Here is a 16,631-nt window from a genome sequence, read left to right on the forward strand (position 1 = left end):
AGGCAGAACACATTCTGTTCATAGTTAAAGCATAGCTTTATTACTTAACCCTTTGCAAAGCTAAGGCTTGCTTCTGGGGATAGCCTGGAGATCAACCTTTGGAAGTTGTGAAGCATTTCTGGGCAAAACAAATTGAAATAAAGTAATTATTTCCCCTTGTATATGTTACTGTACCTTTTCAGATGTTCATATTTTTAGCTTTTAGGTTTTGAGACTCCTTATCTAGCATTACTACTAGTTACTATTGTAGTGTAGTGGTTAGAATATTGCACTAGAATTGGGAGATTCAAATTCGCACTCATGCCATAAAAGTTGGCTGGGTGACCTTGGGCCTGGATATCTCCTGCTTTTACATCTGACCTCCAGCTGGCGTAGATCAGCTGCCCTGGAGAAAATGGGTGGACTCTATGGCATTGTACTATGCTGAGGCCCCTCCCCAAACCCTCCCCTCTCTCAGATCCACCCCCAAAGTCACCAGGTATTTCTCAATCTAAACTACCTCACAGGATTTTTGTGAGGATAAAATGGAGAATGATGTAAACTGTTTTGGGTCCCCAAAAGAAGGACAGGGCACAAATGCATTACATACATCATGCATGCATACATACATGTACACATTCACACACACACAATTTTCTGACTCCTGACTGGGCTGTGAGATGTAAGGAGAAGTACCCTTGCATTTATGGGGCAATAAAGCCATCTCCCCCAATGACATTACACATGTCCAAATGCATCCATCAGAAATTCTCCCCCTCAAACCTCTCTGGTTTTCCAGTGGTCAGCAAATGGTATTTTCTCCTTGTTTGCAAATAAAAGAATTTGAAACTCATCTATGACGTTAAAAAAGACTGTGAGATACTCAAGAAAGAGAGTTGAAATTAAGGCTACATTTCACACACACATCACCTTTCTGGCAATTTCCCCCATCTATTGGATAAAAGGGCATGGAATTGTTTGCAAGGTGTCAGCGAAGAGGGAGTCTGTTCCCATTTCCAAGGCAACACAGCCAATGTGTATCTGTATTTCAGTTAAAGTAATGTCATGCAGAGGAATATAATCTGCATCCATTCCCTGCTTCCTCTCCCCTTCCTTCCCTGCACTATATGATGTTCCATGAAAGGCATATGCCAGTGCGATGCAGCCTTGGTGCAAGCACGACAAGCAAGGAGCAGCAGATCAGATGAGTGATGGCTGCAAACCAAAATACACAAAATTGCTGAAAAGAGAAAAGATTTTATGAACATTTTTACAGAGGAGGAAGCATGAAAGAGTCTGTTAGTTGGCTAACAAATGCTGAACAATATCTGGCTGAGTTCATTTCTCTTCTGCTTACTGATATTGGCTATTGTAAGCCACTTTGGGTTATAGCTAGGGAGCAAAGTGAGATATAAACAAACAAGCAGATAAAAGCTCATGAAAATTCTGTGCTCTTCCCCACCCCCCCATCCAGTCACAGCTGACTTAAGGCCCGCTGGCAGGGTTTTCAAGACAAGAGTGGTTTGCCTGGGCCTGGCTCTGCTTCACAGCCCTGGACTTCCTTGGTGGGCAGCCATCCAAATACTCACTAAGGCTGACCCTGCTTAGTTTCTGAGATCTGATGAAATCAAGTTAGCCTAGTCTATCCAGGTCAGGGAAATGCTCCACAATTCTGCAAATGTGAAATTTTAGATTGTATGTGAGAGAACATATATGTTTTTAGCAGTGTCATGGATAGGTTAGAAGTAAAGAAAGGTGGGAAAGCAAAATGAAGTCCCCAAAAATGCAGCAAAAAGATGACGTTTACAGCACCCCTGAGGTAAGATTTCTGTAAACTTCAGTTATTTAGATTTAATACTAAATTCATATCCTGTATTTAGAACTGTTGAGAATGACAGTCTGGGTTCTGTTCTTCTAATTAAAACCTCTTCTATCTCTTTCCAAACCGTTCCTCAGGCAACATGAATCGCACTCTGCGTGGGGACAGGACACCAGGCTGTGTCATTTCATGCAGATCAGAGGATAGAGCAGGAGGAGGAGGATTTTTCTTTTACTAGAGAGAAAATGGTATTTCGTTAAAAAAACTATTAAAGAATGCTCTCATTGAAATATGTATTTTATTCAACTGTTGTTTGCAATGATTACATTTTACAGAATTTCTTCAGTGATATTGTATGAAATTACAATGTGGTCTGGACAAAGTGATTTTATCATCATATAATCTCATAGGAGATTAAATATACGGCATATTGGAAATATTTGAACCCCAGTTTGCAGATAATTAAGAAAATACATATAATTTTGAACAAAATGTTACATGTTGTATTGATTTTATGTTCTTTGTAATTTAAAAAAATATTATTATGTCATTGTAATTTATTTTTCTATTCATATCTAGATGGGGTAGTAAAAATCTACAGTGTTTTAGTTTATCTTAGTGCATTCATTTGTCCACTTTTCCATGATTGATTTTTTTTCTTATAATTTTTACCACAGAGTTTCTGGTGAATCCTAGAGAAGACTGAAATTACTTCTATGTTTTCCCCAAAAGTGATGTAACATGGTCAGCTGATAATGCCCCCCATAACTCTGTCCTTCTCCCAACTCCCACTGGTTGCCAGTGACTTCCCCTCCCATAGGGCTCCTCTTAATTGAAAACAAATGCCAGTGACTTGAGCCCCTAGTGCAGGGGTGGGGAACCTCCATCCCGGTATATGGCCCTCAAGGTCACTTGATGTGGCCCTCGGGGATTGCTGGGCTGAACTGAGCCATGTGGCAGCCTCCCTGGGGTCTGGCTGGCCAACGAGGATTGTGGGGCCCAGCCATGCTGTGCAGCAGCCTCCCTAGGGCCAGGCAGGGATCATAGGGCCCAGATGTACTATGCGGCAGCCTCCCTGGGGCCTGGCCAGCCAGCCAGAATTACTGCAGGGCCTGGAAAAGTTACTGTCATAGTTTAGTTTGCACTTGATTATCCCAGATGGTGTGGCCTAATATGCGAATGAGTGTGTGACCTAATATGCTAATATTAGAGGATGTGGTCTAATGTGCTAATGAGTTCCTGCTGAGCTTTTTCTGCAAGGCATTTGCCTAGGGCGGCGGACTGTGTGTGTGTGCGCACCAGATTAGGCTCTCTCCGCATGACTTCCAATAGGAAAACAATTATTTGCATTAATTTTGCTGGTCTGAATCATTCTCCCTCCGCGGAGCACTGTTGTTTAAGTTGATAATTTTTTATGGCCTGAGAATGATGTTATAAATATCCAAATGGCCCTTGGCAGCAAAAAGGTTCCCCACCCCTGCCCTAGTGAAAGCCTTCAACAGTCCTTCTAGGCCTCCCGTAAGTTGCTTTAATTGGTTTGGATATTAGCACTGAACTTTGTTTTCAGCAGCCATGATGGCCTCCAGCACTTTTCCTGGTGAACAAAAGGCCTGTCATCTACTGACATTGACCAGGCCATCCCAGATGTGTGAAAGGCGGCTTCAGGCAATGCTGAGCTACAGAAGGAGAAAGGCAGTGCCTGGCTGCCCACACTAGGGAAACAGCAGTGCCCAGTCATGTACAGTTGGAGAAAAGGTCTGGTCTGGCTTGGCCTGGCACAGGCCCAGCCTTAGGTGAACCATGGTGTGCCAATGCCCCTTTCCAGGACCATTTTTTCCTCCCAGTCTGCCCTTGATTATAAGCTACCAAATAGTCAAAGAAATGCAGGATTGTATCCTGTGAACCCATCCTGCTAGTACTTTCCTGTGATGGGAGAAGCCTTTTATGATGCACGTTGTTCCAAAGTGTGTCATACTTCAAGGGAAGGTGACTTCCACTGGAGGAAAAAACTTCCATTGACAGAACAGGGTTCAGAATGAACACAAACATATGAAATGGGTCAAAGAATGGTAGCAGAATAGCGACAATTGTCAAACAAGCGCATCCTTAAAAATGACCATAATGTGAGAATGTCAGGTCAGTAGGTGCTGGAAAATATCTGGAGACTTTGGGGATCGATCAGGGAAAGGTGGGGTTTGAGGAGGGGAGGGGCCTCAGCATGGCACAATGCCATACAGTCCACCCTTCAAAGCAGCCATTTTCTCCAGGGCAGCTGATCTCTGCCAGCTGGAGGTCAGTTGTAAAAGCAGATCTCCAGGCCTCACCTGGAGGCTAGCAACCCTACGAGTCAGGTAAACTAACTAGTAGCAAGCCTCCAGGGTCTTAATATCAAAACAGATTCCTGTAGTCCCAGCATGATTCAGAATTGGTTGTTGGCTATTAGGATCCCATTTAGGTATTCAAAATCCTTCTTATGATCTAGAAGCTCATGACAAACTTGCATTATCAACTTTAAAAATATTTTTGCCTTGTTCTTTTTTTTAGAAATGAGAAAAGTGAATGCAGTAATCTACCATTAGACAAATTTTATTTTCAAGCCCACTGACATTTTCACTGTTGGAAGGAGCATGAATTTTTCACCTTTGTAGTTACAGTGCAGTTCCAAATGAAATGTTGCTCCTAGGGAACAGCCCCCTCCCCTAAGAACAGTCTGAAAGGGGAACCAGAGTTCTGCAACAGAAGAGAAGAACTGGCAACCCATCCTCTTTCTGACCATGGAAATCCTCCACAGTATACAACCCAATGGTAGGGGTAAAACAATTGAATTTAATTACTAGTAATGACTATGGCAAACAATGTAGAAATTGTGTTTGCTAACTTAGCTGACTCTTTAATGAAGTGTTAGCAGATGTTGTATAGCAGGGGCAGCCAAACTGTGGTTTGAAAGCCACATAGCAACTCTTTCACACACATTGTGCAGCTCCTGGAGGTCAAGGAGGAAGTTAATGCAGCCTTACTCTTAAGTGTGCTTAGCACCGGGACCTGAGTCAGCTTCTGAGTGCTGACCAGTAGGCAGGTGACTATTTCTGCCATGTGTGAAGCAGGGAAGGAGGGGGAAATAGGTAGGCTTGCAAGCTCTTCTTCACCACAGAGGTCATCCAGAGACCTAGAGTGGGGAAAGAGAATTAAAGAAGGTGGTGCAGGGTTCCCCCTTAGTTTCATAGCTCTTGTAAGAGTTATATTTACTAACCTTGGTGTCAAGGCAAAGAGAGATGCATAATGATGCAAACAGTGGCCAGTGATTTATATAGTACACATGTATTTCTTTCTCCCACTGTTGCCAAAAAATAATTTCCTAACATTTCCCTGTGCTGTTCTTATAGGAACTGTTATTCCCAGCTTTTGGGTTGTTGTTTTTTAAAATCTCCTTCTAGCATGATTGTGTTGTAAAGTGCATACATATGTATTTGATCTTTCTATACAAAGAAAGACATAAGTTTTAATAAAGATGTGTATATAATAATATTTGTTCATGTCTTTCAACATCTGACATTTATTCTATGTGGCTCTTACATTAAATAAGTTTGGCTGTCCCTGTTGCTTATTTTATTTTATTGGATTTATATCCCACCCTCCCTGCAAGCATATTGTATGAAAAGAAGAAAAATCTACAGATTCATCAGTGTTTATATAACAAGGGTTATATATTGTTCATATACGTTACTGGAGAGCCAGTTTGATGTAGTGGTTAAGTGTGCGGACTCTTATCTGGGAGAACCAGGTTTGATTCCCCACTCCTCCACTTGCACCTGCTAACATGGCCTTGGGTCAGCCATAGCTCTGGCAGAGGTTGTCCTTGAAAGGGCAGCTGCTGTGAGAGCCCTCTCCAGCCCCACCCACCTCACAGGGTGTCTGCTGTGTGTGAGGAAGGTAAAGGAGATTGTGAGCCACTCTGAGACTCTTCGGAGTGGAGGGCGGGATATAAATCCAATATCTTCTTCTTCATCTTCTATTTATTATACACTGAACAATGGAACATGAAAGAAGCAATGGGCATTCCATTATGATAGCTGGTTCCATCTCTATTCTGTTAAGGCTTTTAGTATGGGGTAGTCTTATAAGTTTCTTCAGAAATAACTACCAATTTATCCAATGAGTCTTACTTCTAAACAAATCATGAGTACTTACTTGGCAGACTTGCTAACACTGAAAATCTGTAATTCAAATCTCACTGCTGCTATGAACTCCCTGGGTCGCTTTAATTAAGCTAAGATATGATCACTCATTCTAATCCATTCCATCATTTGCAACAGGGGAATATTAATGTTCCCCATCCAGGGTTGTTGGATCATAGAAATAATTTGACATACTTTAGTATACTCTAGTGGTGCTGCAAAAATGCTCAAATTGTTGTTCTTTTAGGAATAGTGGGAGCTCCTTTCTTAAGATAGATTGCCTGAACCTCATTGCCATACTATTTGCCCTCTGAAAAGGGCCTGGGAACCCAGAGGTCTTTCAGACATTAATGAACAACTGATCTTCAGAGTACAGAGATTAGCTCCCCTGGAGGAATTGGCAGCTTCAGAGGGTAGAACTTATAGCATCACATTTCCACTGGTTCTAACCCCTTCCCAACCTCTGACCTCCCCAGGTGCTGCCCCCAAATCTCTAGGAATTTCCCAAGCAGGAGCTGACAACTCTATCATGAAATAGAACAAGAAAATCATATGCACACAGAGCTCTCTGCCCACATCAGAATAGTCTTTAATAAGCTTCAGAGCCACTTCTTCAGTTTTCTTCCTCTCGTGAATATGAACGGAGGATGTATTCAGTAGCCTAAGGGCTTGGGTTATTATTCTTATTTGGACTACTTAAAATCTATTTTCATTGACTGCATAGCAGAATGAAATGGTGACTCTTCAGCTGTCTCTTAGGACAGTATGTAAAGTATGCATGGCATGTTAGATGCCTGATAGTCTAGCTATTCCCTAGATCCGGGGTGTCAAGCACGAGAACTGCAAGCAGCACCAAGCTCATAAGAACCCTTTATCTGCCATGTGGCTATGTAACGGTGCCGCCATTTGGTGTCCCCCCCCCCCCCAATGTCAGGTACTTAGTTCCACAGATAAAGACTAACAGAATAAGGAATTACTTAAAACAACTTCACTGTGAACAGTAACAACACATCTTGCACAGCAGTCTCTAAGCCTTGTTCAAGAACTAATTAGAGATGCTCCAACACCCACCAGTTCAGCTCACATCCTGTTTAGCACTTGCAATCAGGCTGCTGCCTGGCTGCGTTTGACCGGTTAATGCTTGTTTGGCAGGAATAGGCAATGTGCAGGGAAGTTTGGGAGCTGGATCAAAAAGCCAACTTCCATCTGGATGCTGGGATCAGCTGAAAACCTTGCTGGAACACAGCAAAGATTGGAGGGAGGGGATAGGCTTCCCAATCCCCAGGGCCCAGCGGGGGATCCCCTGGTTTTACAGGCTTCCCCCCTCCCCCAGCCAGCTGGCCGGGGGAAGCCCCTCCCCCACAGCCATTATGCATCTCCATGAACAATTCCCATAGGGAATGATGGGGAATTGATCTGCGAGTATCGGGGGCTCTGGGGGGGCTGTTTTTTGAGGTAGAGGTGCCAAATTTTCAGTATAGCATCTAGTGCCTCTCCCCAAAATACCCCCCAAGTTTCAAAAGGATTGGACCAGGGGGTCAAATTCTATGAGCCCCAAAAGAAGGTGCCCCTATCTTTCATTATTTTCTATGGAAGGAAGGCATTTTAAAAGGTGTGCGGTCCCTTTAAATGTGATGGCCAGAACTCCCTTGGAGTTCAATACTGCTTATCACACCCTTGCTCCTGGCTCCGCCCCCAATGTCTCCTGGCTGCACCCCCAAAGTCTCCTGGCTCCACCCCCAAAGTCCACAGATATTTCTTGAATTGGACTTGGCAACCCTAGGAGGGGATCAGAAGTCATTTCCCAGTTGATTCCTTACAACTACACAGGAGTCAGCTTCTGACCTCCCACTCACTTTGCTGTGTCTCAGATGGGAGTTGGCTTCTGATTCACCCCAAATATTTCTGCATTGCAGCCCAGCTTTAAGTAGAGATAAGAAGTGCAGCTTCTCATTCATGATATTGTTAAGTCCTGGCCTTTCATAGACACAGAAATTTTGGGATGGGGTGAATCAAGAGCCCATTGCCAGGTGAAGACTTGGAGGAACATAACAATCTGCCAGATAAAGAGTTCTGAGAATTATGACTACACTAGCTACTTGTGCAGTGATTTTAAAAACCTTAGAATAAATGCTGTTACATACCTTTCCAATTCAGTCAAAACAGTAAGTGACTAGAACAAGAAAACAATTCATTAAACTTCTCATTCATCTAGTGTACTTTGGTTCTGTTTTTATACAAGTTCTCTCCAAAGAAGGGTAGTTTCTGGTTCGAGTTTAAGAAATGGATTCCTCTGCATTTCATGTGCAGAGATGTATATGACTTAATACAATCAAACACTGATATCATCTCTGCAATAAACTGCAGGCTTATTTTTGTATTAAACTTCAACTTCTCCTCGAAACAGAAAACAGCTACAAACACTCCCCTCACCCCTCCAGCCAATACAAAGAAAGAGGTTACAGGGAGGAACAGATGAGGAAGTAAAGGTTAGAGGGCTTCCTTGGGAAAGGATATTTTTCAGTAAAACAGGAAATTAATCATTCATTCTCCTCTTAGTAGATGATGGAAATTCCAGGGAGTGTTTGATCAACACATAAAATTTAGCTTAGCATTTTCATTACTGTTTGTGTTATTTTAATATATAATCCAAATTGTAGGTTTTGATCAAGTAAAGCAATCAAGTTTACATATAGTCTTTGATGACTGCTGCCAAGGAGTCAGTCCAGTTGAGTTCAATTGTATTGGTGCCTATAAGCAAAACAAAAATGATTTTAAAGAAAATAGTTTATATACAATTTATGACCCTCAAAGATGTAAGGCATCAGCCAAGTTTGGCAGCCCACTAAAGCCTCAATCACTGATAGGCAACTACTGTTCTGTCACCATCAAACTGGTCCATTTCTGATTCTTATAGCATGCATAGAAGATCTGAGAGAGGACCAAGGTTTCAATTCTGAATTCACACTTCCCTTCAGAATGTACATTCTGAAGTCTTTGAAGCACAGAACAAAGTCAGAGATTACCTCTGCTTCTAGGTCCTGCTGCATGAGTTTGTGCTGAGTTTTGAGTACCTCTGAATCTCTGATACACATGTCTCTGAAGCGGACTGCAAAGTTAGAGATGAAAGAAGGGACAGGGATAATGAACAATCACTGTAGTGACTGGACTTGTGGACTACTGAGCACAATACATCTTCTGGTTTTTGTACCTCCCAGGAATTTTTTTAAAAAAATACAATTGGTGGATGCAGGTTTTAACACACTGATGGTAGATAGACTTTGTGGGTCAAAAGTTGTGGAAGGCAGCTCTAACCTGGACAGTCCAGGCAATCCTGATCTCATCAAATCTCACAAGCTAAGCAGGGCCAGCCCTGGCTAGTATTTGTAAGAGTAACCTCCAAGGAATACCAGGGTCATGGCACAGATGGCAAGCCACCTCTGAATGTCCCTCTGCCTAAGTCCCACTAGTAGTCCCCAGAAGTCAGCTTGACTTGATTGCAAAAAAAAAAAAGTTGTGGAAGGATGTCTTTAGATGTGTTTGGCAACAGAAAATATAGAATATAGAAAAATTATTTCTCTTTCAAAGTGAATCTGCTTTTCAGTTGTGAGAACTTTTGGATAATAAGCATCCTTCCCAAATGGTAATCCAGAGCTGAACTAGGCCTCATACATGGTGCTTCCATGAGACCTGTAAGATCAGTGTTTCCATGTCTTCCATTAAATTAGTGAACACTGGCATTTCAGACTGTCACATGTATTTACAAGTTTCTTTGTCTAACTCTGGTTGTCCCCTCATTTCCCAAAACCACCCAGAGGTAACATGCTAGGAAGAAGAAGAAGAAGATGATGATGATATTGGATTTTTATCCCGCCCTCCACTCAGAGTCTCAGAGCAGTTCACAATCTCCTTTATCTTCCTCTCCCACAACAGACACCCTGTGAGGTGGGTGGGACTGAGAGGGCTCTCACAGCAGCTGCCCTTTCAAGGACAACCTCTGCCAGAGCTATGGCTGACCCAAGGCTATTCCAGCAGGTGCAGGTGGAGGAGTGGGGAATCAAACCCGGTTCTCCCAGATAAGAGTCCACACACTTCACCACTACACCAAACTGGGAACTGTAATTCAGTAGCAAACAAGAATCAGGAGGAATGGGAAAAAAAGTTTATTTAAAGAAAATTTGATCTACAATGGCAAGCCAGAACCTGTAGGGTTGCCAGTTTCCTGGTGACACCTGGAGATCTCCCAAAAGTACAAGTGATTCCAGGTGACAGTGCTGTTCTCCTGGAGAAAATGGCTGCTGCTTTGGAGGGTGGATTCTATGGCATTGTACCTTGCTGAGGCCCCTTCCCTCCCCAAACTTCACCCCCAAAATTTCCAAGTATTTCCAACCCAGATCTGGCAACCCTAGTCAAATACCCTGCTGGACAAAAGCTCCAGCTGGCCCTGCTCACTTTCTAAAAACATTTGGCTGGAACTACAAAAGGTGTCGGCAGGTGCTGTGGTGCTCATAGTCATCATGTTGGGGATCCCTGGTTCTATCAGTTAGAAGTACCAACATATTTTAATCCAATCCTGGAAAGCCCCTTCCAGTCAGTTTTTAATCCTGATGTGTATATAGTGCAGTGTTAGAGTTACAGCCTTCAAAGTTCACTGAAGTCAATGACCTTAGACAGGTACTTAGAATTGCATTTAGTCACATGACCCATTGTATTCAAGAAATGCTTAGGGACAGAAAATGTGCATCTGTAGTGAGATAAGAATGCTATGCCCCTATTCAGCCAGGGAGGGGGGCTCTGTTGTTCTGAATCTGCCGATGAACTCAAGTTCAGTTGGTTCATTTCTGCCCCTACGCATTTCTCCCCTGCTCTAATCAAACTGACTACAGTTTGCATCCTGACTCCCTTCTTTGCAACACACTGCCCACCTCCTAACAGGGATATAAAATTCATTGATCTCCATTCCTGCTTGTGTCTGATGAAGGGAGCCTGGACTCTCAAAAGCTCTAGTCTGCAAATCTGGTTGGTGGCTAAGGGCGACTGGACTCCAATCAAGCTCTTGTACTGCAAACCAAGACAGCTGCCCTCTGAAACTATTTTAAAGGGCAGGTTGCTCAGCATATTGTGTACATTCCTTTCCTGTTATGCCTGGAAAGGGAGAGCATAATGTGCTGATTCCTCTTTGCAGTATTCCAGATACTTACAGCCAGCTCTCTGCTGTTCTCAGCATTAATCAACTGTGGCCACAAACACAATTCAACTAAATGTTACAGTGTATGTCTGACTGTAAAAAAAGACTGGTGCCTGTCATGGATACATCCAGGGCAGGGGTGGGGAACAGTGGCTCTACAGATTTTTTTTGCCTACAACTCCCATCAGCCCCAGCCAGCATGGCCAATGGCTGGGGCTGATGGAGGTTGTAGGCAAAAAACATCTGGAGAGCCACTGTTCCCCACCCCTGATCCAGGGTCATATATCTGCAGGCATCCTGTTCCAATGCTCAACAGGAACATTCTGAAAAATTAGCCAGGTTCAAAGGCAGCCAGAACAACCAACTCCTTCCCACTTACATGTAGGACCAGCCAAATAGTTGTTCATCCGGTATGACCAGCAACTGTCAAAGGGTATTTTTACGCAAGACTGAAAGACAGCTGTCACATAACTCTACTCAGACCTCAGGAGTGACAAACAGCTGGATGAAGCCAGGAGACCTTTTAAAGGTTGCACAGATTGAAACGGGGAGTTCCTTTTTCTTTTGTTGATAACAGAATACATTCACATGAAATCAGTGGATGCTGGAACTCAAATACATATCCTCCCACTATGAAAGAGGTACAGTATATATTTTTCTTAATATGGTTAAATGGTAGCAGTATATAAAATGTGTGCTTAAAATAGGAAATCACATGCCTTAAAAAAAAGGTATGCTCTATGAGTCATCTTCTTTGAGAACTGTATGTAATGCATCTGGCTGAAATTAAATTGTTCTGAAACAACTAATATTTTAGTAATAATGTGATGTGTGATAATAATGTAGACATAACATTTGATGAAGATGATCATGCTTTGGTGGTGGGAATTGTATGTTTTGAACTCTGAACTGCATGAACTCTTGAGTCTTGTTCACAAGTTCCAGCGTATACATGTGTACATCTGTAGGAAAGAACAAACGTGTATTCATTTTACAAATGAAACTGGAGACCAGCACGTTGATAAATGTGTGATGTCAACCACATGTTCAGTTGCACGTGCATTTAATTTAACATGAGAATTACTGAACATATGTATCAAAATATATTTAAAGGCTACACTATATACAGATTGTATGTGTTCACTGAGTAAGTTTACTCTTGGGATAAGGTGTGTGACAGTTATTCATTGAAGTTGCTTGGTCACTGCTATTCTACATGTCCCTTATTCACTAACCATAAAAGAAATTACTTATTTTTCTCTTTCTCGTGTTGATGGAAAGGCAGAAGGCAACCTTGCCTAAGCAAACTATTACTTTGACACTGATGTGACATTTTCTTTGGCCTAATATGCAATGTCTTATTTTCAAATTTTTAGCTTAAAATATGCAAGTTTGTTAAAATAAAAAAAAACTTTTAACTGTTGAAATAAGCAATGAAACACAGCACAGCCTAGTGGCTATAGTGCAAAGTGCAGCTTTAGTGACTCGACCATCTAATCAAAGCCCCCCCCCCCCCCCCCACCCCGCCAAGAAGCACAAACATTAGGACAAACTGAAAGTCACAGATTAGAGAATTAGCTTTCGTGCTTTGGTGCAACCTGAGAACTCCCACCTTTGGCACAAGATGGTTTAATTAGTCTGCAAAAGCTTTCTGTATCACCAACAGAAAGTCCTTTGAAGACTATTATCTATTGCAGGTGGATCTCCTTTATGCCTTTTGCATCAATATCATGCTCCAGGCATTTACTTGCTCGCTTACTTTGTCTCACTCTCTCTTTGCATTCTGCCTGACAAAGAGATCGGTGAAATGTGAAAGCTAGCTCTGCTAACTGCTTTGTAAGTTTCAGTAGGTTAGTATTATACTATTGCTATAGTTCTCATGGTCTACAGCTGCATTTTTTGCATCATCAAAAGAACCACAGCATTGGTTAAAAGTTCTCTTGTTGGAAACCATCCATCTTAAATACCAATGTTAAGAGAACACACACAGTTACAGAGAAGGGAACTGAGATGTTGGATAGAGCAAAGAGAAAGTAAACAATGGCGTGTATTTTGACACAATGCGCTTTCATTCTGCTTCTTCCAAACTGTGACAAACAAGGCACTGAGAACTGAAATTAAGGGCCAGCTTCTGCTTTTTCATTCTCATAGAGAGCAGTAATCAGAGCCTTGTGTGATGTCACCATTTTCCTCCTATACATTCACAATGATGTGTTTTGTTGTGTGCCTTCATCATGGGAACACATTGTTCTCTGCTATAGGCAAACTATTCAGGATTGCTTGAACAATTTTTGGCATGGAATCTGGTTTGTTGAGAATAATCAGTACCTGAAATGAGCCCCTTTAGTGCTGTGCATTGTGGGAGTGAATGCCATTTAATGAGAAAACATCCTTGGAGTTTTTGTGCCCAGATATGAGATATTGGAGACTGAATTTAGGAGTTTTGATGGACTGTCCTGACCGTGAAGAAACCAGAAGTGAAACAGGCATTTCCACTCAACTGCTCATCAGCTGGGACTTTTGATCATCAAAATATACAGATGGTGGATTCCAATCAGACTGGTCTTGAAAATGCATGAAAGGATCATTCATCTTACCTGACCAAGTTTTGAAAGAGAATTGGATCCATTTTTAAGAGGTTCTGTTGTGGTTCAGCATGTAATCATATTCTTATTGCCACAACAAACTGATTTAGCAGCTATTGGAACATATTAAGGACTTTAATTGTGTCTCTGCATGATTGTATCAACTTAAGGTTTTGTATATGTGACTATGTGGACTTATACTGGGTGATATTTTAGGGAATGTTGGAACAAATATAGTTAGAAATATGTATTAGTAATTTGGTCACAATATTTGTTTTTTGTTTTCGTGGTCTTTTCTCAAGGTTCTCTCTTTTCCATTTTGTGCATAGCTGAAACAGTCTACAAATAAGAAAGGTAAGAAAAAGCTTGGTCATACCAAAACTCCATATAATAATTCTGCAACATAATATCTCTAATAGCAGTTAGTCCAGTATGTGGAAAGCTCACAGACCAGGGGGTGACAGACGGTTATTCCCAATGTTTGCCTTTGTAATATCACCTCTGAACATGGATGTTCTGTTTAACACAGGTGATATCTATTAAAATTATAGACCAATTCTCTATGAATCTAAACCTTTTAAAAATGATTTGTTCTAAGGTTCAGCTCTGTGGAAATGAAGTAGATTGTGTTGATTTAAAACATTTTAATCCCACCTTTCTATCCACTTCCAGGCTACTAAGGTGGCAAACAGTCAAAACATTAAAACAGATTTTAAAATACATATATGTAAAACAATAAAAACAATCCAACAAACACACATATAAACAAAAAGGAAGGTTAGTGAAGGTCACTGAGAGAATGCCAAATAAAACAGAAAAGTCTCCACTAAGTGGTGCTACCATCTGATTAATAGAGCCCCAAGTCCAGCAGCACCAAGTCATAGCACCCCATCCAGTAAAGGAGAAATTGCACTTACTGCATCAGTCTTTTTACTACCAGTAGCAGTTCTGTTTTGTCAGGATTAAGATTCAGTTTGTTAACCCTCATCTATCCCAAAGCTGCCACCAAACACCACTTCATAGTTTCCAGAGCCTTCTGGGGATCTGTTGGAAGTGTGAGATACATCCGAGTATCACCTGCATATTGGGGACAAGCCAGCCCAGGTCTCTGGGTGACCTTGCTCAGTGGCTTCATATAGATATTAAAAAGCATGGGGAATAGGGTGGAACCTTGCATGATCCTGTAGGTCAAAGGCCAAATGGAAGAGTAGCAGTCCATGAGTCCTACCCTCTGGAACCTTCTGGGGAAGACTGAATCTACTGCAGAACAATATCTCCTAGTTCCAACCTTGAAAGGCATTTCAGAAGAATAGTGGCTCTGCTTAGCATGCTGAAGGTTTCATGCTCAATCTTTGGCATCTCCAGATAAAAGGACCAAGCAGTAGATGATGTGAAAAACACCTATCATCTGAGACCCTGGAGAGCCTATGTCTTTTCTCTCAGGGCAGACCACCCTGAAGAGTTCTGCAGGCTTCCACTGTCTATACTCAGTGATGGTGGTGAAGTGTTGTTTCTTGGCTGCCATCACCACCATAGAACAGGCTTTGAAATGAGCTCTAGCCCACATCTTGAGGAGTCATCACAAGTCTTTCTCCAGCCATCTCCCTTGTATTTTCATAGTCCACAGGCCTTCAAATAGACTAAGGGGCTGTCCCTAAGACCTGAGAGAGGACACCTAGGAATGATTGTGCCAACTACTCAGGTAATTTCCTCATTCCAGAAATCAACCAGGGCATCAACAAAACTCCAACCATACCACCAGGAAAATCCCCTATGTCTGTCAGAAAGCCATCTGACTCCAGGGCTCAATCATTTTAAGAGATCCCCCTACCCCTGCAGAGTTTTGGTACACTTTTAAGTCTAAACCCAAGCAAATAAAGATCTAACAATGACAAAGAAACCGTGATCAATTCTTCCACTCTCAGGCAGCATTCAGCCTGCCCAGAATAAAAAAAAAAGATCAAAAGTGTGACTTGCACAGCATGTGGGGCCAATTATTACTTGAGACAGGTCCAAGGTTGTCATGGCAATCATGAAATCCTGAGCAGATCTCAACAAGGTAGCTTCACCATGGATACTGAAGCCTGCAAAACCTCAGCCTAGGGGTCCTCAACCACCCCAGAGACCACCTTCAGGTAATGTTACAGTTGGGCAGTGGGGGAGGGGGGTGATACACCAACAGACTCCCAATTTTGTTTCACGGTCCCAGAACTAGGTAAACACTCTCAAAACTGGAAATGTTTTAGACAAGGCATCACACTGGGAGAATAGATTCCCCATGTACTACAATGACATTCCATTGCCATCCACTATGCCTATGCTGACATATTATCAAGTACCCAGTTGGAAGAGGTTAACCCCTCCTTCCTACCCTAATCAGGTTTCAGTGATATGTGCTAGGGCAGCCCTCTTCTGGATGCCTTTTTTACCTGTGACTGATTTAATACTGAAAAGCAAGATGTTATAGTCCAGCAGGTCACTGCTATGATCAACAGCACTATCCCAGCCAGAGGAGAAGCAGAAGGCTCATCATTGCAAACTATGGTCTGAACTAAAATAAAGCAAGATATCATTCATGTAAACCATTGTTGGGGTTGGTTTTTTTAATGAGCATGTGTGTACACACACATGTGAGTGTGTTCGTGCACACACCTGGAAGGTACGGTGACCTCTGATGACTGACTCCTACTGGGGCATGGAGGATATTCAAAGAGGTGGCCAAATAAAGCCTGCCTCTGCCTTCAGCTCTGGTATTCCAAGAAGGTCTTCCATCCAAGTACTTGTCAGAGTCAACTCTGCTTAGCTGATGAGATCAGGATTGCCTGGGCTATTTAGATAGGGTGTTTGGCATTATGTTTGAACCATCCCAGATTCACACATCAGCC

This window comes from Heteronotia binoei, chromosome 7 (assembly GCF_032191835.1).
Source record: "Heteronotia binoei isolate CCM8104 ecotype False Entrance Well chromosome 7, APGP_CSIRO_Hbin_v1, whole genome shotgun sequence".
Taxonomy (NCBI): domain Eukaryota; kingdom Metazoa; phylum Chordata; class Lepidosauria; order Squamata; family Gekkonidae; genus Heteronotia; species Heteronotia binoei.